Below are 23,755 nucleotides of genomic sequence, written 5' to 3'. Positions count from 1 at the left end.
TTTGAAGAAGAGTGCCTGGCTTCTGTTAATCTCCTGCTCTGATGGTTACTTGGTCAACCCACTACTGTGTCATTTTTTGCAGTATGTGTAGGCTGAGAATCTTTAAGTTCAGCTCTTTTTTGCTTGGCAATTCTACCTTTAAGTCATTTCTTTCTTTTTTATTACTTTTTTATTTTTTTAAAGTTTATTTATTTATTTGGGAAAGAGAGCACAAGCAAGGGAAGCAGCAGAGGGAGAGGGAGAAGCAGGCTCCCCACTGAGCAGGGAGCCTGATGTGGGACTCGATCCCAGGACCTGGAGATCATGACCCGAGCCGAAGGCAGACGCTGAACCAACTGAGCCACCCAGGTGCCCCTCGCCACTGCATTCTAAACAAGGTTTCCTTTTATTAATTTTCACGTTTTCCCCTTTTGATCAAGATCTTTCTTTGAAAGCATCACTGATCGAGAGTAAGGTTCTCCATACTTAGTGGTTTGTCCCTCAGCACCAGGAAGGACCTCTCCTGGTCGTCATGTCCTACATCAGAGGGAAAGTGTCCAGCCACTTAAGGCCACATTTGAGTAACAGGGAAGATCAGGAGGGAGAACTCCCAGGTACTTCCCATCTAAACTCCGTATCTTCTCAAGGTTGGCGGTGTCAGAGGTCATCTTGAAGCACTGAGCCAGCATCCCCTTATTGGGTACATTGTTGGTTTTTTTTACAGTGTGACAGGCAACAAAATACAAAACTTAAAACAATTATGCATAATGGAAGAAGTCACATAACAGTTCCAAATTGTATCAGGGTTCTGTACCAGGACTCTCGGGCTGGAAGCAACGCATGGACACATTCACTGGCACTTATTCAGACTGAGGGGGACAGGTCCGTCCCGGGAGAGCAGACCTGGCGCCCCATATGCCTCCTGCGGTCTCTGCCTAAAGCAGCCCCGACGGCAGTGACCAGTGAATGTGCTGAACTGAAAGAACTAACCAGGTGCGCCTGGGAAGATTCGGGGCAGGTATAAACATGGAGCGACATTTAAGGAACTTCTTGCAAAACAGCAAAACTTCAAGGACGTTTTAAAACACTATTGTTATCTCAAAATAACTGTTTAGAACCAAACATATTTTCAATAAAACAGTCTGTAAAGATGTAAATTCAGAAACCATGAATTTGAATAAGAATCCAGAGTGAGATAATAGTTCAGATGAAAGAAGACGTTCGTGAATTCGGAACTTTCTAACCCTTCAAAAAAAGCAAGTGAAAAATTCCTTTGTCACAGGATCATGATGAGACTGTGTCCAAAAGGCCATAGTCACAGAAGAGGGTGCCCTGTTTCGTGAAAGTTTGGGAAACATGGATGAGGGCATTTTCTTGCCACAGAAGAGGCAGGAGAAGCAACAGTGAGAAAAAGGTATACAGGCCTAGTCTGGACATCTTGGCAAAGCTGTGTCGTCGGCTTCAATTCCTGGAAATCTTTACTGTCAGGTCCTCAGATGGCGTGCGGGTCCAGTCCAAGTTTGGTGCTTTTTTTAGGCGTGTCATGTGAATCCATGAGTCTGTTCCCTGGACTTTGGTGGCACAAAAGTTGGTAAGCAGTTCCTGAAAAGGGCCCTTCCAGCAAGGTGGAAGAGTCTTTCTGGAGGTGGCTTTTCTTTTCTTTTAATTTTTTTAAACAGAATTTTTTTTTTAAGTAATTCCTACACGCAACATGGGGCTCAAACTCACAACCCCGAGATCAAGAGTTGCATGCTCTCCCGACTGTGCCAACCAGGCGGCCCAAAGCATGGTTATTTTTAACAGACGCAATTAAGACTTTACAATGTTGAAATATATCTCCTTGATCAACAGTGGGTCAAAGGAGGCAGGGGTCAAGTGTATGGGACATCCTGTTCCAAGCAGTAGATCTGAGATTTAGAAGGACCAATGGCAAGGCTTTTGGCCAGGGTATTTGGAGGGGCTTTACAAATTTTGCCAATTGAGTCTTAGTAGTGCCTTTAGCGTGTTCAAATAACTGTGAGGATTGAGGATGGTATGCACGATGGAAATGCAGGGGCACCCGGCTGGCTCAGTCAGGAGAGCATGTGACTCTTGAACTCAGGGTCGTGAGTTCAAGCCCCATCCTGGACAAGGAGCCTACTTAAAACAAAACTAAACAAAAATATGTTGTAAAAGTGGCCAAGTAGCACCGACTTGTCAAGGCACCTGACCGATAAAATAGGTTCCCTAATCACCATAAAGTCTGAGAGGGGTTCCCCAGACAGGGATAATCTTTTCCAACGGAAGAAGCGTTGGCCTGTCTACAAGAGGAAGCTTTGGCCCAGTGAGAACACATACAAACCATGACTAAAACATATTTATTCAACATATCATGAAACATAATGGGAAGAGAAGTTGTATGAAATCCATTTGTGCAAACAGGTTTTGCCGGGTTCGACTCTGGACAGGTGGGACAAGTGAAGTGGGAACTTTCTGTGGCCTAACTTTTCCTCATAAATACTGGTTTATGAATTCTATCATTTTGTCAGGAGACCAATGGTTCAATGCACGTACAGTGGCAAGTAGTGGGAATTTTAGAATTTCTGGTAGGCCCAGATTGCTATTTGGTCCAAAGCAGAGTTCTCTTTTAGTGAGCCAATAATTATTGAATTTCCAATTAAATTTTTCCCTCTCTGGGACAATTGTCAGGTATTTCTTGTCAACTTTCCAAATTATCATTTGGGAGAACATCCCTCTGAACCATGACCGAGGTTTGGCTATTGACTTCCTTGACAGCAGCATTTTTGGTGGAAGGTAGATTACCTTGGCCCCCACGGAGTCACATCTGGAATGCCCAGGAACCTTCATAATAGCTGGAGCAGCCAGAAAAAGATGGCATCTAATAAATTCTTTGGACATAGGAGCCATTTTTTAATTCTATTCCCATTGGAGAAAATGATATCTTGTTGTTTCCATAATATTCCAAAGTCATGAGCTACCCCAAAGGCATACCAGTGATCAGTATAAATGGTGGCGGTTTTACCCTTGGCTATGGTACAGGCTTGAGTAAGGGCAGATAATTCGGCCTGTTGGGCGGAAGTAGCGAAAGGTACTCAGTGACTTCAAAAGGAGATGCAACAGCAGACTCAGTACAAAATGCACCATTTTCATCCTTTAAATAAGAACCATCGGTAAACTATGAATACTCTGCATCTGTTAGAGTTTTCTGTAAATTTCTATGGGGAGTCAAAGGTAATGTGCCATTGTTAAGAAGTTGTGAGGGTTTCATCTGGGTCCAAATGTCGTCCTCATTCCCAGATCAGATGCCCTAAGTACTGAACCCGAATTTGAGCAAACTTTGTAGTTTTCTTTGGAGGCTTTATGTCCCTTTAAGGTCAAAAATTTTAACAGGTGGACGCTGTCTTCCTTTTAAAGAGGATCGAGAAGGGGAACAGCGAAGCAAATCATCTACTCACGGTGACCAAGGAGAGGCTGCAGAAATCCTTCTATCAGCCAAATCAGCTTCTAAGATTTGTGAAAAGTAAAAAGGACCCTGTGAAACCCTGGGGCCTTACTCTCCGGGTGTATTTCCGTTCTTCCCAAGTGAAAGCAGAAAGATATTGACTCTCCTTATCAACTGGCATGCTGAAAACGCACTGCATACATCAGTCACCGTGAAAAGTCTGCTTTCCGTGGGAATGGATGTGAGCAGCACGTGGGGTTTGGGAACAACAGGGGGCAAGAGACAGCAACACTATTTATTGCTCGGAGGTTCTGAACAAACCTCCATCCTCAGGCACGGGGTTTTCTCACAGGTGAAATAAGGGTGTTCCAGGGACTAGTGCAGGGGATAATGAGGCCTTGAGGCTTGTCATCTTCTGTTATGGGCTTGATCCCTTAAAGGTGTTTGCTATTTATAGGGTATTGATTAATTCTGGAGAAAGGTTTGGAGGAATCTATTTGAATCTTGATGGGAGGTGCACTGGGAATTCTGTCAATATCAGTTGAGGTTTTTGCCTGTAAAGAGGACGGTAGCTGATCCAACAGGAATAAATGATCGTGTCCCAGACTCAGGTATAGTGCCATCAGAGATGGAGCAAATAAAAGATGGCGAAGGGCCATTTAATTCCCCTGGTTGGCTCTTTTGATCACTACCATCAAATTCTCCCTTTTGGGAGAAATTCTGGTGTGATACTTTCCTAAGAGATATCAGCCCAAGAAATGAATAGGGGTCAGAGGAACTAAGGAGAAAAGCGTGTGTATCTCTCAAAGGGCCTAGAAAAAAAGGGAATCGGTTCTGAGGCAAGAACCTGTTGAAGTTTGCTAGAGACCTGCACTCCTTGAAATGCTTTAGTCACTCAAGCCTTCACCTTCATCTCCACAGACACATGGAGGTGCTCAAATTCCTCGTGGAAAGAAAACTTGACATGACATTCACTAACTGCCAAATAGTTGTATTTAAACATTTGGCTCTTGGCATAATTCAGGTAGACCCCATAAGAGATTATATCGTTTGGCAAAGTTTTCTTTATTAAAGACTAAGGTTTGGTTCCCTTTCCAAAGTAACTATGTGCCAAATCCCTACTTCCTCCCCAGCCAAAATTTCCAGTCACATTTCACTCTGGCCTTCCCTGGGTGATCGCACCGTTCTCTTCCAAAAAGCTCAGGGGGAATCTGTAAAAATACTATCAGAAAATGTCATGGAGGAAATTACCCAACAATTAGAAAAACTTCAAAGAGTACCTAAGTAATGGAATGCTAATCCCCTGTACTAAAAATGCCAATTATCCCCTAACTCATCTAAACATTTGAAGAAATTCTAATTAAAATGACCCCATGAAAAGTCTCTGGCTAGAGTGGATCTCCATTGAACGGACCTGTATTTTCCAAGCAGGATTTGATTTGATAAATCCACTCACACTTTCGGCTTTGAGCTCAGGGATGGTGCGGCTGACGCTCAGGGGACACAGCCTGTAATGGGCGTGGACAGAGGCCAGGAAGAGACGCAGCCTGAGCACAGGTCCTGGGAGCCCTGCGGCCCAAGACAACTCCCAGAGGGAAGGCTGCAAGGCGGGTGTATCCCACATACAGGAGAAACGTGAAGCCCGAGAGCTTCAATGCCTCCCCTGAAGTCACCCAGCTTTTAGTGGCAGAGCCAGCCTTCCAACTCAGGGCCGTCTGGGGCCAAGTCCGCCTCCCTGCCTGGGCTGGGCAGTCAGGTACTCACTGTGCTGTGCGTTGTTGGAGAAAGCAGCAGCCACCTGCAGCCTCCAGATGTGTTTCTGGGTTAGCCAGGAACTAGCTGCTAATAATTTCAGCTTCAAACAGAAAAAGGAAAAAAATTAAAATGTCATTAGAACTGTTAGGTATCTGGGGCACCTGGATGGCTCAGTTGGTTAAGTGTCTGTCTTCAGCTTGGGTCATGGTCCCAGGGTCCTGGGATCGAGCCCCATGTCGGGCTCCCTGCTCAGTGGGGAGTCTTCTTCTCCCTCTCTCTCTGTGCCCCTCGCCCCCACTTGTTCTCTCTCACTCACTCTTTCTCAAATAAATAAAACCCTTAAAAAAAAAAGAATAGTAGAAACTTGGCAAAATATTAACTGAATATGAGTGATGAATATGAGTGATGGGTTTACTGAAGTTCTGTGTACCACCTTCTCCAGTAAGTTTCAAAGTATTTCAAAATAAGAAGCTTAAAAGTTAGCATAGCTTTTAAAAAGTGCCCTCTCCCGCATCAGGGTCTCCTCCGGACCTTTCCTCTCATACAAACAGGCTGGAACCACGCTGCCCATAGGCCTCTACTGATGGCTCAGTACCATCCACCCCCACCTGATTCCTCTGCTACCCCGGGAAGGAACACTTGCAGACAGCTGATATCTGCACTTCTTCCTCCCCATCAGATCCAAACAGCTCCAGTTCTCCTGGTAGCTGGCAAATGACCACTCTCTCAAGTCACATTCTCCACTTATGGGGACTGGAGAGGACAGCTGTGGCCTGAGAACCAGTCTCGCTGCCTCATGGCTGGCTTTCTGGGAACAGGAGACCCCAGAACACTGTCCAAGAAGGTACACAAGGCTTCCAGGACCTTGAGAGCATGTTTGGAGGTTCTGGCTCAGCTGCATGATGCTGTGACAAAGGCAGTTAGTGGAGAGATGACACAGACCAACGGTCCACACTCCCATAGAAGGAGGGCAAATTCGGGGCTGCTTATTTGGTGATTTTTCTCACAGGTTTGAGCTGGAATGAGGTTTTCCCCATGTTTCAGGTCCTACCTAGCGCTGGCCTTCCCCTGCCGCACTGTGTGGCTTGGGGCGATTCTCATGCCCTCTCTGGGCCAGTCGCTGGTCTCAGGGTTTGCTAGAAAGGGTGGCTTCCTAGGCAGGGATCCAGCATCCCCGCGGAGCCGCTTCTTGCATTTGCATAATGCCGTAAATTCAGGCACTGGCTAATGCGCATTGGTGGCGCTGGGTCATGTGACACCTGCCTCGCAGTGCTGGGACAAGGACACCCTGCCCCTCACCCCAACCCCGTGGGCTCAGGGACCACCCCAGAAACTCCGTCCAGTTCCTTCCGTGAGAAGGTCTGGTTAAAGAGGTGAGGACAGTTGTCCCTGCCGGGCGCCAGCCGCTCGCCCTGAAAGGCGCTGTCCATCCCACGGTGCTGAAGTGTGCTGGGCCCTGCCGCCAGAGAACAGAGAATAGTCCCTGACTACAGCCACCGTTCCCAACCCAGCAGAGTCCAGGCCTTATTCACACTGGCCCAATAATCCACAAGGACGCTAGTCTGCCTCGGCAGGTTTAAAGGGAATCCCCTTGGAGGTATGAGCATTCCAGAGGGGCCAAGGGAGGGCCAGTTTTCCAAGGGCCACTCAGCACGGGAAAGTGGACAGTACTCAATTCCCATGCTCCATTCTGGAATGAATAGGCATTCACACATCACGGGCATCTCCACTGCCCTCTCCCCACTTGTCCTATGAGTTGTGCAGGGAGACTGGGCCCAGGGGACGGGAACTCAATTCTTCCCACCTGCATCCAAACCCAGTAGGCCCTGCTACCTGAAGAGGATGAGGCGAGACAGTCCCTGGAATTCCTCCTGTACACATTCCCTGCAGTGAAGATGCTGCTCCCTCCACTCTGGATGACCCCCACCTTTTGTGGATGCCCACAACCCCTCCCCCGACCCACCCAATGTCCAGGCAGGCAGGGGAGACCAGGTGTTCCCACTGAAGGGCTCTGCAACTTAGAGTCTAGAATCTTGTCCTCAGAGGAGTAAATGGCACAGTTGCCCAGCATAATCATGATGGCAGTAAGGTTGGGCAGCATGAAGAAGCTGTGTATAGCTCCTAGGGTAGAAACTAGTCCAGAGAAGAGGCCTGATAGGACACTAGAAGGAGCAGTCAGATGACTGCACCGGTGCTCATGACCAACCCCATATATGCCCTGGCTTGCCCCAGGATCCCATGGGCAACCCTCATGGCAGTCCAGGGCCCAGCCATACCTCCTTAGCATCAGCTGGCTTCAGTTCAGGCTGGAAGAGAGATGAAGTACCAGTTGAGGCAAAAGGGTTTTGAGAGAGCACTCCAGAGGAGCTGAGCATGTGGTCAGCACTCATTTGGCAGAAGTAAATGTCATGTCCTGCTCTTCAGAGATTCATGAAAGGACCCAGGTCCCATGCCTATAAATACCAGGACTCCAGTTTAAGGCTCTCCAGGGTACAGAGAGCATTCTGGCTGGACATAGCTTGCACAGGGAACCATGTACTAGTGCAGGGATGAATTCACACCAGTGGGAAGGAAAGGCAGTGGCCTCACTATTGTTGAACCGACCAAGAATGAGGATTCCTAAAATTAATTACTGTGCTGCATAGTGAATCATGTTGCTTGATTCTTGAAACCTGCCCCTCTCTTATCCAGGGTGCTTGCTAGTACACCCTGGCTGCTCAGCCCACTGAAGACACACACTTGTGTGGGATGAAGTGGAGTCAATCAGGAGATAAGAAGGTCAATCCCCCCCACCAACACATGGGCTCCATATTGTGGCCTTTGGCAACGGATAGTAACTAATGTCAGCCTGGGCATCATAAGGACCCCAAGAGGTAGACAAAGTGGATATTAGCAAGCCCATTAGGCAGATGGGAAGACAGGGGTCAAGAGAAGGCATGGAACAGTCACCATGCCCCAAAGAAAGCCTAAAGACCAACTTCTCGTGTTCAGCTCACCATAACACTCTCCTTCCTGTCCTCTGCTCTTCACTTCATCCATCAAGAAGTTGATGGTAATGGAGGTTCCCCTCCATCAGATCCTAACTGCTCTGGTTACATGGAAATTAACAAACAGCCACTCTAGGCTCTCAACAACATAATCCTAGAGGGACAGGAGGAGGGCCATGTCGCCTGAGGGCCAACATGCCACCCGCTGGCTGGCCCCACAGGCAAGGCAAGGACTCAAATAGCACCCAAAGAAGATGATGCTGGGCAGACCTTGGGGAAGGGTGGGGGGCCTGGAGGAAGCGCAGATGTCTTCCAGATTTGACCGCCTCCCACACATGCTAGTGAACCAGAGCTAGAATTTGAAGCCCCCTCCCAGTACTCCTTCTGTGCCATCCCCCTGCCTTCTTCTCACTGGGACCCCCAACCTCTACCGGACCCTCTCCTCTGCATCCTCTGATAGGCAGTGATACAGGAAGGGTCTGCAAGGACTCTCAGTGCCCCTAGGTATCTGTTGAGATTAAACCCAACACAAAATAAGGCTTAATCAATAGCAATGGAGAGCAAAGACAGGAAAAGCTCTCTTCTTGTCAGGCCTGAAAAAGCTGTTGCTCCCCTCCCTTCCCCTTCACCCCAACCCTACAAGTGCTCCCTGGGCTATTGAAGGAATCCTAGGAGAGGGAACAAAGCAGGGAGATGGCTAGAGGTAGTCACTGGTGTATGACGGGGCCTCCTTGGCAGAGCGAGTGAAGGAACATTTTGCCTTTAAATACTTTGAAATAGCAGCAGACGTAAGAAGTACAAAAAGTCCTTACAACACAGATGGTACACGTTCTCTTCCAGCCTTGTGGCCCCCCTCCCAAGGTCCCACGCACACAAGCCCAAGGTCACACCAGCAGGAGGCTGGGACCAGAGCTTCTGTGGCCCTCCCAAGTGTGTTAACTTGCATTCCCGTGGGTCCCTGAGGCTCCCACCGAGGTTCCCAGTGTCCGCTGACATTCACAACTGATTTGACATTCATGGTTAGACCTCAGCGTTGCCACCAACTGAAAATGACAGCCAAGTCATTTTCTTCTCTTTTTGGACATAAGCCATCAACAACACCCACCTCAGGTAAGGTAACTCTGAGACCATGATAAAATGAGACAAAATAAAGCCACTTCATAATTTTTAAGCATGGACAAAAATAAGGTCACTGAGCTGATACCCACTGAATACCAAACATACCACTCCATTGGCTACAATGAGTGACTGATATATTTTTAGCAGCTTTATTTTTTTTTAAGGTTTTATTTATTTATTTGTCAGAGAGAGAGGGAGAGAGAGAACAGAAGCAGGGGGAGCGGCAGGCAGAGGGAGAAGCAAGCTCCGCACTGAGCAAGGAGCCTGATGCAGGACTTGATCCCAGGACGCTGGGAACATGGCCTGAGCTGAAGGCAGATGCTTAACTGACTTAGCCACCCAGCATCCCTTTTAGCAGCTTTATTGAGATATAATTCACATACTATATAATTCATCCACTTAAAGTGTACAATTCGGGGGTGCCTGGGTGGCACAGCGGTTAAGCATCTGCCTTTGGCTCAGGGCGTGATCCTGGCATTATGGGATCGAGCCCCACATCAGGCTCCTCCGCTATGAGCCTGCTTCTTCCTCTCCCACTCCCCCTGCTTGTGTTCCCTCTTTCGCTGGCTGTCTCTATCTCTGTCAAATAAATAAATAAAATCTTTAAAAATAAATAAATAAATAAAGTGTACAATTCAGAGCACCTGGCTGGCTCAGTTGGTAAAGTATGTAACTCTTGATCTCGGGGTCATGAGTTTAAGCTCCATGCTGGGCAGAGAGCTTACATTAAAAATTAAAAAAAATAAAGTGTACAATTCAGTGGCTTTAATTATATTCACAGAGTTGTGTAACCACCACTGTGGCAAATTTAGAACATTTCTATTACCCCAAAAAGAAACCCTGCACCCCTTAGTCATCACTTTTAAATCCTCCCATCCCCTAGGCAACCACTAATCTTTCTATCTCTATAGATTTGCCTAATCTGGACATCTCATATAAATGGAATCATACAATATGTGGTCCTTTGTGACTGCCCTCTTTCATTTAGCATCATATTTTCAAGTTTTATGCCTGTTGTAACAGTGCATCAGTAATTCACTCCTGCGATGGCTAATTTCATATGTCAGCCTGACCGGGACACACACACACATATGCGTATATGCATGTGTGCATATATACCATCCTGGCTCCACGGCCGTGTGCACCAAGAAGCTTAACCTTCATGCCTTTGCCCCCAATAATTCTACTCCTAAGAATGAACTGATTCCACTCTTAATGAAATAACTAAATCGAAAGGCTTTATTTAGCATCATGCTCATAGCAATATTATTTTAAAAACTAAAAAAGGGGCGCCTGGGTGGCGCAGTCGTTAAGCATCTGCCTTCGGCTCAGGGCGTGATCCCGGCGTTATGGGATCGAGTCCCACATCAGGCTCCTCCACTGGGAGCCTGCTTCTTCCTCTCCCACTCCCCCTGCTTGTGTTCCCTCTCTCACTGGCTGTCTCTCTGTCAAATAAATAAAATCTTTAAAAAAAAAAAAAAACTTTTAAAAAAGCCAGGAACAATCCAAATACCTAAAAGCAGAGGAATGACTCAATCATGATATACCCTTCATTAGGCTTGTGGGTGTTCAGAAAAAATCCTGCAGAAAAATACAGCAAAAGCATGGGGGGGGGGGGCGGTGAGGTTATAGGTGGTTTTTAAGGTCATCTATAAATGCCAACCTACTGAGTCTTCTGTAATCACCAGTAGTATTTTCTCATCTTGACTTAAAAACAAAATGCAGAAAATACAAAAGTACAAGTTATAAATCCTCACACAAGGAGATGGAACCTTCCTATGCTGTTGGTGGGAATGTAAAATGGTACAACCACTCTGGAAAAGAGTCCCACGGTTTCTTAAAATGGAAAACATACACGTACCAGATGATCCAGACACTGAAGTAATACAATATTCTTTTCTATGAAGGCTGTGCTATGCTTCCTCACAAAGTTATATTCTATACTCAGCACAAACAGCAAAAGGTTTTTATTTTTTTATTTTTTTGTCAAGTAGGCTCCGCACCCAGGGTGGAGCCCAACGTGGGGCTTGAACTCATGAACCTGAGATCAAGCCGAATGCTTAACCAACTAAGCCACCCAGGTGCCCCTCGAAAGGTATTTAAAAACAAACAAACACACACCTCCAACTGCCCTTAAGCCTAGAGAAATGCCTTCACTTCAGGAAGTAGCAGGAGGGGAGTCTGGCTGGGGGCCCAACCCCTTCTCCTCCCGCCTCAGGCTCAGCTCTGGAATGGAAGAGAATGAATTGCCTGAACTTTGAAATGACTTCTCTCTGTATGTGTGTGTGCGTCTCTCTCTCTGTCTCTCTCTCTCTCTCTTTTTTTTTTTTTTTTTTTTTTGCTTGCCAATCCTCCGTTGAACTTATCCATGATACGACTCTACCGCGGGAGAGAACGCCCCACCAGAGCTTCCGGCCCCACTCAGCCCCTGTACGGGCCAGGCAGCCCGCAGCGGAAGTGAGACGAAAGCTGGGACGAGCGCCCCCGAACTCCGGCAGAAGCCTGCACTTCGGGGTTGTAGCTTTGGATGATTTGTATCCACACAGCTAGGAATTTTCCAGAGTCCCATTACTTCTTAAAACCTCCCAGAGAAGTGTTCTGGCATCGCCTGTGAATTTTTAATTAATTTCGCTTCCAGAGAATTAACTAGTCCTATTTTTGTTGACAGCTTGTTCTGTCAAATGGCACTGCGTTACGTAACATGGTTTTGGGGTGTTGCGATTTGTTTTTTCAAATCTTATCCCTCTGATCTATCTCCCTTCCCAGCTGAAGAAATGGTGACGGGGGCGGGGGAGTTCGGGGGGAGGGCAGTGAATGTTCCAAGACCGCCATGCGTGCAGACAGGTGCTCAGGAACCTAGACGCCCCCCCCCCCAACCCTGCTTTGGGCACAGAGGGCCGCTTGCTGTGATTTGTTTTGAAAACCAGTGCTTCAAAACGGGGGCCGCAGGAGCGGGTAAGACTAATGAGTTTTCCCTACGGAAACCATTGAGCAGGAGACCACAGGGCCTCTGGGCACGGCCAGGGGCGACGTAAAGTGCGGACTTGACCAGACTTCGAACCAAGGGCAGTGGGGAGGGAGGGGACCCCCGGCCCTCGCGACAAGACCCCGCGTTTGGGTTTCGAGTACCTCCCGCAGACGTCGGTGCTGGGGCTGCGCGAAGCCCGGCATCCTCGTGACCCGCCTCCACCTGCTCTCCCCTCTCCGGGTCTTTTCCGTGTTTCCAAAGCAGAGCCAATCCGCGCTCGGCAACGCCTGGAGGGGAAAACCAATCGATTGTCCTGCTTAGTCTTCGAGACCTAGAAGCAGAGCGTCGCGCATTCGATGGGTGGGAGGTCCTGGGCCCCAAGGAGGGATCCCTGCTAAGTTGGAGGACCTTGCCCTCTGGTTGCCTCCTGGGTCGTTGGGAGGTCGAGATTCCGTGCTGTGGAAGGAAGTTGTTCTCGAACAGTTCAGTTCCTAGAACACCATCCCTGGCCGTGCCCAGAGGCCATTCCCCCCACCTTCCCACCTCACAGTGTGGCTTGGGGCAAGTCATCTACTCTGTCTGGATCTTTTGCTCCACCTGTACAACAAGAATAGTTCAGAGCAGTATGGTCCCTCGTTCATCCTGGCAGTGCAAACTCAAGATCAGAGCAGTCCTCCTCTCGGCTGATGTCAGTAGTCTCACCTTGGCCACGGCCAGCTGAAGCTCTTCGAGCAGTAACACATGCAGCCAGGTTTTCTCCAGCTCAGGACAACATCTCTGGGGAAACTGAGGCATAGAGGGAAAAAATGGGGCTTGCTCATTGGCAAATATTGTGCTCCTGTATCTGGCCCTGGCATGGTGCTGGGTGCCCAGGGAGAAACCGGGGTGGTCCTTGCACTACCAGTGAAGGGCCATACCTCCCCCATCAGACCGTGACCTCCCCAGGGTGGGAGTTGTGCTCTTAATCCAGGCTGCTGTCACCAGGAAGGAGGTTGGAAACCCCAAAGCTCTATATGCTTCTTTCTCTACCGTGTCCACCCTGATTACTCTACAGACACTTCCAGAACGCTCCCCATACATTATCTATACAATTTTAGGCCTTGTGGGCCTGGTCTCCCCTCGGTCTGCCACTGGCTCTCTCCCATCCACAGACCTACAAGGAACCATTGTTGACCAGAGGCTCCCGTGGCACCTTCCCACAGGAACTACCTTCTCCTGGCTGATCAACCCTGAGAGGGAAGTTTGGGGGGAGCCCCACTCAGCCAGAGTCAGCCAGAATGCACCTGACCACCTTCGGTACCTGACCTGCCCACCCAGGCTTGCCACCCTGCTGGGGTTCTTGGTGGAAGTGTGTCTTGAGGTGACCAGGCAGGCCATGTCTTACTGAGCACCAAAGCCCCACCAGGAAGACTAGCTGGAAGGCCAGGAGAGCATCTGAAGTCAGGCTGTCCTAGGTTCAAATCCTAGCTCTTCCTCCTGTGGGGTCTGCGCCGCTGAATGAACTGCCCCCAACCCCTCTGTGCAGCAGGCACTGTCACAGCCCCCGCACCCCCAGCTTGCGAGAGGCTGCTCGCCAGTGATGCATACAAGTTGCTTGCATTGTGCCTGGCAGGGTCTCGTAGTCCAGGGGCCTCAGTTAGGAGCTTGTCTTACTATTCTGTTACCAGGACTCTGCTCAGGGAGAGGGGCCCTTCCCGGGCGAGGCTCCAGCCCTTGAGAAAGCGCTCACCCCGCGTCCTCTCCTGCCCGCTCAGGTCCTGGCCGGACTGCTGCACCTCGGCAACGTCCGCTTTGCCGACTCTGAGGACGAAGCCCAGCCCTGCCAACTGAGGGGCGACGCCACATGTGAGGACGGGGTAGGGGCCTGGGCTCAGGTTTGGTCACACCGCCAGGGAGCAGGGCCCGTCCTGTCTGCAAAAGGGCCAGCATTGCTGGGGCTGGAGGGGGAAGCCCGAGGGTGAAATCTGGAATGCGATGCCCTTGATGAAACCACGGACGTTACTCCTCACCCCATCTCTGGGGAGGCAAACAGCAGTATCCCTGTTTTACAGATGAGAGAAAAGTCAGAGGGTTTATACAGTGATCTGTCCCACGTGGGGCTGTGTGGACTGAGACAGAGAAGGCCTGGGTTCAGGTCCTGCCTCTGCCTTGGGCAAGTCTCACCCACCAGGACCTGAGTTTCCTCTGTCCGTTTGGCACAGCACAGGGGAACGAGTGTCCTGCTGGGTGACATAGTGAGTGACTCCAAAAGGCAAAGTGGGGATTAACAAACCCATGAGGCAGATGGGAAGACAGAGGGGCAAGAGATGGCATGGGGCTGTCACCAAAGCCCCAGAGAAAGCCCAAGGACCAACCTGTGGTGTTCGGCTCCCTGCGACACCCTCCCCGCTGTAGCTCGCTCTCCATCTACTTCATGGAGGAGCAGATCTTATCCCCTCTGTCAGATCCGAACAGCTCTGCTTGTCGGGGTCATTAACAACCACTCCAGGTCGTCAACAACAGAATCCTCCTGGCGGGGGCAGGAGGACTTTTATGCTCCCCCTCTTTGGCTGGCCTGCCAGCCACCGCAAGCACACGCACGACACCCCGTGAGGAAGGGAGACTGCCAGTCAGCCCCCGCAGCGGCTTGAGGGGCCTGGAGGAAGCGCACGTGCCTCGCACACCTGCTGGGCCCTCCGGCTGGGAGCCAAGAACACGTCTTCGGCTTCTCATTGCGGGAGTTGAGCCACAGCTGTGCCAAGTCCTTCTTGGGACAAACGTGAATCCAAACACCTCCAGCAGGCCTGGCAGAATGAGGGCAACTGAGGGACCCCCAGGAAAGGGTTTTCCTGAAGGCCGGGGTCAGAGCTCTCCCGCCAAATCGAATGACTGGCAGCCTAAGCGTCTACATACGACCATCGTGAACCAGAAGAAACCCACGACCTGAGGCCAAGGTTGGGGAACGCGATGCTGGCGGTGGGTGAACAGAGCAATAACCTCGTCTCTGAACACACACCCAGGTGGTACCATGGGCTCCTCTGCCCCCTCTGTGAGCCCAGAGCAGGCAGAAACGCCCAACGGGGTGTAGGGGCAGCCCAGGGCACCAAGGCCCATCCAGACATCCAGACACAGGAAACATGCAAATAGATCATTAGGTGTAAGTGACGTCAGGGGCTGCGGGCGACACACGGTGAGGGCCCCTCGCCTACTGCAGGTGGCGTGGTCATGGTGAGGTACTCATCACAAGAGCCCCTGTGATCTGGCCTGTTCCTACTTCCCAGGTACCTCCCTAATCTCTACCTTGAGCCAGAACTGGTCTGTGGCTTCTTCCAATATCCCACCCTCTCTCCTTTGCCCCGAGCCTTCCCAGGTACATGCTGTTCACCTTCTGGAATGCCTTGTGTGTGTGTGTGTGTGTGTGTGTGTGTGTGTGTGTGGCATGCTTTTCAACCACGCAACTCGATCCTCAGTCCCACCATCCACATCACTTTCTCTGTTTATTCGTTCTCCTTATAACCTCAGCTTTATCATCAGCTGCTACAGAAGGACCTCTCAAGACACCTTGGTTCAGTTAGTGCCCTGTGCATGCCCTGGTGCCAGTCCCAGGCATGGCCACCATGACCCACTAGACTCTGAGCTTTGCGAGGGCAGAGAGAGCTCTGTGGTAGCCCCAACAGAGTGGCTGGCACTTGGGCTCACCCTCTCAAACCATTCACAGGCTCTGTGTCTGACTGGAGTGGGTGAGCCCTCCCACAGAGACCATGACAAAAACAAACAAAAAAACCCTCCAAAAAACCCCATACCCATTAGCAGTCACTTCCATTTCCCCCTAACACGGCCAGCCATAGGCTGTCACTAATCCACTTTCTGTCTCTCCGGATTTGCCAGTTCTGGACATTTTCTATTAATGGAATGATGCAGTGTGTGATCTTTTGTGACCTCTCTTTAGCTAAACATTTTCAAGTTTTATCCATGTTGTAGCAAATATTAGAATTGTCTTTCTATGGCTGAATAATATTCCACTAAATGGATATACCACCTTTTACTTATCCATTCGTCAGTTGATGAACATTGGGTTATTTCCACTTTGTGGCTACTATGAATCATTCTGGTATGAACAGTCATGTACGTACAAGTTTTCGCTTGAACATGTGTTTTACTTCTCTTGGGTAAAGACTTAGGAGTGGAATTGCTGGGTCCCATGGTAACTCCATGATTAAGCTTTTGAGGCCATGCCAGCCATATATGTGTTTCCCCCAGCGCATGCTGATGGTGTGCTTGCTACCCATGCCTGGTCCTCTCCAGCACCCTTTCCGCTGGTGTAAGACTTTCACGTATGGGGCGGAGGGCACAGAACCAGTCTGTGCTCAGCACCCCCCATCCCATGGCCAGCATAGCAATAGAGCAATCCTGATGTTCCTCAAGTCCTTGGGAGTAAAGCATGGTTGCACTTGATCAACACCAGGACCTGCAGACTAGAGCTAAGTTTGGGAACTGTGTTTTCTGGCTGTCTCCTGGGTTGCTAAAGGATCAAATTTTCGGGGGGGGGGGTGTGAAAAGTGATTTTCCCCAATCCATTGGTGTCTTAGAAAAACTCTGACATTGTTTAAAAAAAGAAAAGAAAAGAAAGAGAAGAGAAAAGAAAGAGACAAGAAAAAGAAAAGAAAAAAGAAGAGAAGAGGGGAAGGGAAGGGAAGAGGAGGGGAGGGGAGGGGAGGGGAGGAGAGGAGAGGAGAGGAGAGGAGAGGAGAGGAGAGGAGAGGAAAGGAAAGGAAAGGAAAGGAAAGGAAAGGAAAGGAAAGGAAAGGAAAGGAAAGGAAAGGAAAGGAAAACTCTGACATTGTTAAATTGAAGCTTCTGGAGCTTCCCCAGTGTAATCTGAAATCAGCCCCCCTACGCAGGGGGCAGAGAGAGAGGGAGAAAGAGGCAAAGCATTCCGTGGGTAGGTGGCAGGTTTGATAAGCAAGGGAACTTACATATGAGGCTTGTCTTGGCCGGCAGCAAGGTGAGTCTATCTCCGCACCCATTGACAGAATCTTAAGGGTTTATATAAAGGCCTTAACTGGGTTCAGTCACATACACTATCAAGATGGTCTCAACAACACCTTACTTTCTCAAGGCTGTGTCCTGGGCACCTTCTAGTGTGGGAAAGGCAAGCAGCTGAATGCACATTCCAAGAACAGGGGAGGGGGTGAGGAGCCTCCCTCTGATTGCCTGGGTCTACCTACCTCGCTGTGGGACAGGGCAAATTATAGCCCCCTCTCTGGGCCTGTAGCCCTAGCTGTAAAATACATTCGGAATGCCCTGAGATCTATTTTCATAACATTGCCAATACATCTTGCAACTGGATGAACCTGGATTGGTCCCAGCAGCTGCGTCCTGGCACAGGCATTTCCCAGAAACGCTCCTGGGGCGATCCTGAGCAACTGGCCTATAGGGACCCACTTTTCCTTAGTCAGACCACCCACTACGAGTAAAGCAAGACAAGGCTGGTTCACTGACACATGTTTGCGGAGCTCCTACTATGTAGCTCTGCTGTGGGAGAAGCCATTCTGGTCCCTTACCCGGCTGAGCTCAGGGCCTCGGGTTTGGGAGAGACTGATCAGGGAAAAGACAAGAGGACCACACCCAGTGACATCTGCCACGAGAGTAGGAAGCCTGGGCCAAGGGCCCCAAGCTAGGGAGACACCACCCAACTGGAGGTGTTGGGACACTTCAGGCCTGAGGGGATGTACGAGCTTGATCGGGAAGTGTGTTGTGGGTAGACGGAAATCAGAAATTCCAGGAGACTGAGATGGCTAGGAGGTGGCCCCCGGACTGGCGCTGGCGGACTGCCTGGGGGAGTGGCCATGCGCAGAGATGAGCAGGACAGGTTGGGTGCATGGGAGCTCAGGAGGGGAGGCCTTGGGTATAGATGGGGTTGCGTTTAATGGAAGTCCAGGACCTCATCCTGATCCTGGGGTGGGGATGGGTGACCTGTCCAGGGCACACCAACTGTGCTTGTCCTCCCATGACCATAAATTGCTGCCCTCAAGTGTCTCCCCTCAGCCTTTGTCTGCTCATTTCCCCCTTCTGACCGGGGGTGCCCCATGACCAGCCATGGAGGCTCTGGGGACAGTGTGGCTGCTGGAAGGAGGCCCTGGCTGGGGTGCTGCTCTGCTCCCCTTCCATGAGACACAGAATCTGAACCCTACAAAGGGTCATTTGCCTGTTTCCTCAAAACAGTCCACAACGTCCCTCACTGTCACCGAGTCAGCGCAGCTGGACCTCTCTGCCTCCCTCCCCCGAAACAGCCCTTCTCCACCTCCATTTCTCCTCAGAGGTCTCCTTATCTTTCCTTTTCACTCGGGGTGTGAGGTAGAGGCTGCACACCTGGGCCCGCGGGTTTGTCACAACAAGCCCTGGAACCAGAGTCTATACTAGGATTCCAAGCGAACAGACAAGAGGCCCCAAGGGTGTGACCAGGTCTCTGCCTCCAGCTCAGCCCCCCTAGAACACCAGCCTCGCCAGACTAGCTCAGTTCAAGCTTCTTCCGCTCCCTCCTTCCCCTTCATCCCTGACCTCAAACTCTGGCTGATGCCCTGAGCACAGGCTCTGAGTGCCATCCAGCCTCTGGGGCTTGTGGCTTGGCCCAGTGGGCCCACTCCTCTGCCTCGCTTCCCAGGGTAAAACTCACGGTGGGTGGAGTGGGGCTGTCACCTACTCTATAGGACTTCAGTTAGCATCTCAAGGGTGCTGTCCATCTCACAGTGCTGAAGCTGCTATTCCCATCCCTCCTGGGAGCCACATCCCCCACTGTAGCCTCCATTCAGAATCCGACCCGAACTCTAGGACACATTCACACTGTCCAATAACCTGCATGGATCATCCTCTGCTTCAACAGTTCAAACCATCGCTGGTTTGAATCAGGAGCACGTGGAGTCCAAGCTTCAAGAAAGCAGAATGTGACCCAGCTGAGGGCTCCACAAGGGGCTGCTGGTGCATGGGTTCTCTGAGGCACCACTGCCTGCTTCCTGGCCAGCCCTAGGAGGGTGCAGATCCAGCCAGAAGACTGCATACCACCCTCTATCTACCCCACCCCCACCCCATAACTGCTACAAAATGGAAATGCAGAGCACCCCATTCAAAAACTGTCAAGAATGTCAAGGAGGGGGCGCCTGGGTGGCTCAGTCGGTTAAGTGTCTGCCTTCAGCTCAGGTCATAATCCCAGGGTCCTGGGATCAAGTCCTGCGTCGGGGTTCCCTGCTCGGCGGGGAGTCTGCTTCTCCCTCTACCTTCCGCACCCCCTGCTTGTGCTTGCTTTCTGCCCCCCACTCTCTGTGTCAAATAAATAAATAAATAAAATCTTTTAAAAAGAGAGAGAGAATGTCAAGAGGGCAACGGCGGAATATTCAAACAAGTGCGGCCCCTCCGTGTCTACCCAAGTCCCGCACCCATGAAGCCAGCCCTGCCCATTCCCATCTCACATAGGTCTCATTGAACTTTAACTACATTTCAGAGTTAACTTTGAGGTTACTGACTACAGCAGCCACTTGCCCCCCACCTCCCTTGGCTGCCAGAATAAGGGAGGAGGCAGGGCAGGTTATTCTAACCATTCCATATGTACCCACACGTAGCTCTCACCAGAAGCAGGAGGTGAGCAATCTAAGCAGCCTTGCTAAATCTCAGCTTCTATGTGTGGCTCTGACACCTTCATCATGTCCCTGGGGCACGGGGGAGCCAGGGCCACACCTGAAGGAAGGAGCTAGGGCGGGGCACTTGCTGACACATTCTCAATTACTTGTCTCAGTTTCCCTTCTGATATGTGAGAGTAGTTGAGGTGTGAAATGAGGTTGCTCCTGGTGGTCGTGGTGGGAAGACTCTTGAAGGGAGCTAAAGTTCTGGGAATCAGGTATGGGGTGGCTCTAAAGAGTTGGTTTCCAACTCTCTGCATGCTCTTTCACGGTCAGTAAATGATGCCCCCCGCTGAACTGAAAAAGAAACACCAGGGCGGGACAGACTGATGTAGTTAGACGGTGGGTGGGAAGAACTTCGAACTGTAAAAGGCCCAGATGGGTTGGAAGCAAAGGGACAGCAGAGGGCGCCGTTGCTGTGCAAACACACCCAGGGGCACACTTTTCCTCACAGCCTCTCTTCCCTGCAGATCTACACAGAACACCCCCACCCCATCTTCACACCCTCCTCCCATGTTCCCTATCCTACAGCCACACCAGAAGGCAAAGAGTTAGACTCCAGGCTCAGATTCTCCAGTTGGCCTTTGAGGGTCCCTTGGTGGGGTGGGGGGGGCCTCACAAATCTTTTGCCTTCTCCCTTCTCCCACCTCCAAATTGCTCTCCTGAACAGATGGCAGTTCTGTTCAATGAGGAGCTGGGGGAAGGCACTGGGGCGCCTGGTCTCTTTCCCCAGCCTACGGTTCTGCCCCTCCAGTGGGAAGATGTCCCTGCAAGTGTTATTTACCATGGGAAGTCAGCTGAGGACACGGCCTGGGTACACCGTGGAACCACAAAATGACAGTTGCAAAGGCCTGAGGTAAGGTGGGCTCCTGTTCACACCGAAATGGGAAGGCGAAGAAGCGTGACACTGAGCTGTTCACTATGTCAACAGGGTTCTGCATAGAGATAAAGACCAAAAAAGAAGACAGAAAAATTAAACAGATTAAGGTGGGGAGGTGATTGTTTTACTTTTTTTTTTTTCTTAAAAATATGTCCAATTGTAGAATAGTTGCCTCTGAGAGATAAGGTTTTTGGTGATTTTTTCCCCCTGCTTCTTTCCAAATATTCTATAATGAGTAAGTGTTATCTGGATAATCAGAGAAAAAGAAGTTCTCACACACACACACACACACACACATGCACACCCCTTAAAGAGCCCCTTCTCTTCATGTGGCTGCGTCATGACTTGAGGAGGGAATGTTCCCCCTCCCCCCAAGGCTGCCTTTTTCTCCCTGGTTCCACCCTCGACATCCTCTTCAGAGGATCTTCTGCCACAAAACCAGAAGGTACGTGAGTAACTCCGAAAATCCAAAGCAGCTCTGCTCCCAGCCTCCTGCTGGTGTGAGCCTGGATTCCTGTGGCTGAGACACTGAGAGGAGAGGGGACAGCCTGGGGGAGTTTTCCTGAACTCTCCGCAGGGCAGGAACAGAACATGTGTCATCCCTACTGCTGCATCATTTCCCATGCTTCTTACAGCTCTTATTATTTCAAAATGTTCAGGGGCAGAACTTTCCACGAACCCCTCTACTCAGGAGGCCCCTATCTTGCCCTCATGAGAGCCTCCAACTCTTTCTACCCCCTCTCTCTTCTCCCCCAGGACTCTCCCCATAGACCAGAGAAACAGGGGAGGCGTGAAGACAAGGGAAGAGGGCCCGCAGCTCTCACAGACGCTGGCAGGAAAGGAGCTTTCTTGCCTTTGCTAGAACATGGCAGAGAGCCAGGTCGGGAAGTGGTGGAGAGGAGAATATTGATTAAACCTTGTTCTGCATGTGGGTTTCATCTTAAGGACCAGCAACACAAACCTGGAGTCTCTGCAAACATTTCCTTGAATTATCTGCTAATCTGAGGAGTCCCTGAGGGGGCAGAAAGCAATGGGAGATGGAGGCTCTGGGTCCGGATGGGAGGGAGGTGTGTGTGTTTGGGGGAGGGGGATGAGACGGCATGGAAAGAGTATGGGAAGGGGAGGAGGAGACCAGGGTTCAAATCTCAGCTCTGCTCTCTGCTGGGCAACTTGGATGAATCACTGCTCTCTCTGAGCCTCAGCTTCCTCTTTTGTCACTCAAAGAAGTAATTAAGGATCCCTGTCCCTTTCTAGGGCCAAGCGACCCTCTCTGAAGAGGTTTCCTGACCTAGAAAGTCAGGCTCCTGAGATTTACCCCTCATCAAAGGAAATACCAGTCCAACCTTCTAACCCCAACAAACAGGTCCCATCCATCTGATGCCAAATACCTCCCCACCTCTCAGCACCCTTACCTCTCACTTGGTGAATAGCCACCGCACTCTATGGCTCTTCTCATTCTGTTCCCTCTGGCTGGATTTCCCTTCCCTTTTCAGGTTAACATCTACTTGTCTTCTAATATTCGGCTTGGATCTCATCTCCTCCGGGAAACCTTCTCCAAGGCTGGGTTAGGCACCACTCCTCTGGGCTCCTATACAATCAAGGCCATGTGCCATTTTTGCCCTTAATGGCTAGTAATTACAGCTGAGGCTAAACGAGCACTTACAGAGCGCCTAGACCTCTGTCAGGCCCTTTACCAGCGTCACATAGTTGGAGCCTAACCATGGGAGGGAGGTGCTGTCTTTATCCCCATTTTCCTGATCAGGACATTGAGCCTGAGGGAGGTAAAGGGTGAGTGGTGGGGTTGGGCTGCCAACCCTGAGCAGTGTTGCTCCAAAGCCATTTCTAAGCTTCTGCCTTATACCCTGTCTGCCCACTTGCCGTCTGAACACAGGTGCGATGGTTTTCTGTTTAGGGATACGCGCTCAGCCTTCCTCTGACCTGTGAACACCGGGAACCACCGCACACCAGAGTCCCAGCAAGGGCTGAATCAGAATCTCACATTCTTGTGTCCATGCAGTTGGGGCCCCTCGCCTCGCTCCTCAGCCTTCGTCACTCCTCCCTAGGCCTTGGGAGTCCAGGAAGAGCCTTTCTGGGGCCTAGCCCAGTGTCCCTCCCACCTGAGGCCACATCCACACCTGCCCAGGGTCAGGTTTAATCCAGGTAAAGGGACCTCCATTTGGAGGTCATGGTGACAATGTGCTAATGTGCCAGCCTGGGCCAGCCCACCTCAAGCGTGGGTCACGGAATTCTCACAATAGCCTACGAGGAAGATAGGGGTATGATTTTCATTTTGCAGATGAGGGAAACCGAGGCTCGGCTGCCCTCACAGAGCACGAGGATGGAACCAGAAGTGATCCCAGGGTGGTCTGTCCTCAAAGCCCTTCAGCTTTGCCGCTGCCTCCGTCCCGCTCCAGACAGGGCCATGTGGGTGACTAGCCCCAGAGGATGAGAAGTGTGATTCATCTTTGCGACTGCTGTGGGTCAGTGGCTGCACCCAGGAACCATGAGGCACATTGTGAAAGTCAGGGCTGGGCAGGTGCTGGCTCACAGCTGGTTCCCAGTAACTGTTTATTGGCAGAGGGCAGGGATGGCCGTCGCCACTTTATAGATGAGGAAGTTGCAATCACAGAGGAGTAGGCAAGTTGCCCAAGGGCATCCCTGAGTTAGAGGAAGAGCAGAGACTTGAATGCAGGACATTTGGGGAGCCCGCGCCAGGGCTGGGGCCAGTGGGCCTGGGCTGGCAGCTTTATGGGCCCTGTAAGTCACTGAGACACGACAGGGCCCATCCCTGCTCTAATGATCCCTGTTTGAATGAGGGCTTTGTCCCCTCCAGGGGAGTGGGGCCCCGGGCCTAGACAGTGACAGGGACTAGTTTATGGCAAGCCAGGACAGGTGGGCTAGGCTGGGAGATAAGGCTGGGAATGTTAAGACTAGAAGTGGGGAGCCTCTTGGCCCGTGTAACCTTGGGGAGAT

At 50.6% G+C, this 23,755-nt stretch overlaps 1 long non-coding RNA gene across 2 annotated transcripts; it reads right to left on the bottom strand.

The window, feature by feature from the left end:
- Window positions 1-214: 214 nt before the first annotated feature.
- On the bottom strand, window positions 215-14,407 carry LOC123002043 (uncharacterized). 2 transcript variants are annotated; one of them, XR_006411528.3, is made up of 4 exons: window positions 12,953-14,407; window positions 12,412-12,537; window positions 5,186-5,276; window positions 215-3,483 (listed from the first exon to the last, which is right to left on the bottom strand). It is a non-coding gene; the product is annotated as an uncharacterized LOC123002043 (long non-coding RNA). The 2 variants fall into 2 exon arrangements; XR_008961300.1 differs by having other exon boundaries at window positions 215-5,276.
- Between the last annotated feature and the right edge of the window lie 9,348 nt (window positions 14,408-23,755).

Source organism: Ursus arctos, unplaced genomic scaffold (assembly GCF_023065955.2).
Source record: "Ursus arctos isolate Adak ecotype North America unplaced genomic scaffold, UrsArc2.0 scaffold_24, whole genome shotgun sequence".
Lineage (NCBI taxonomy): Eukaryota > Metazoa > Chordata > Mammalia > Carnivora > Ursidae > Ursus > Ursus arctos.
This window is presented reverse-complemented; position numbering and strand designations above follow the sequence as displayed.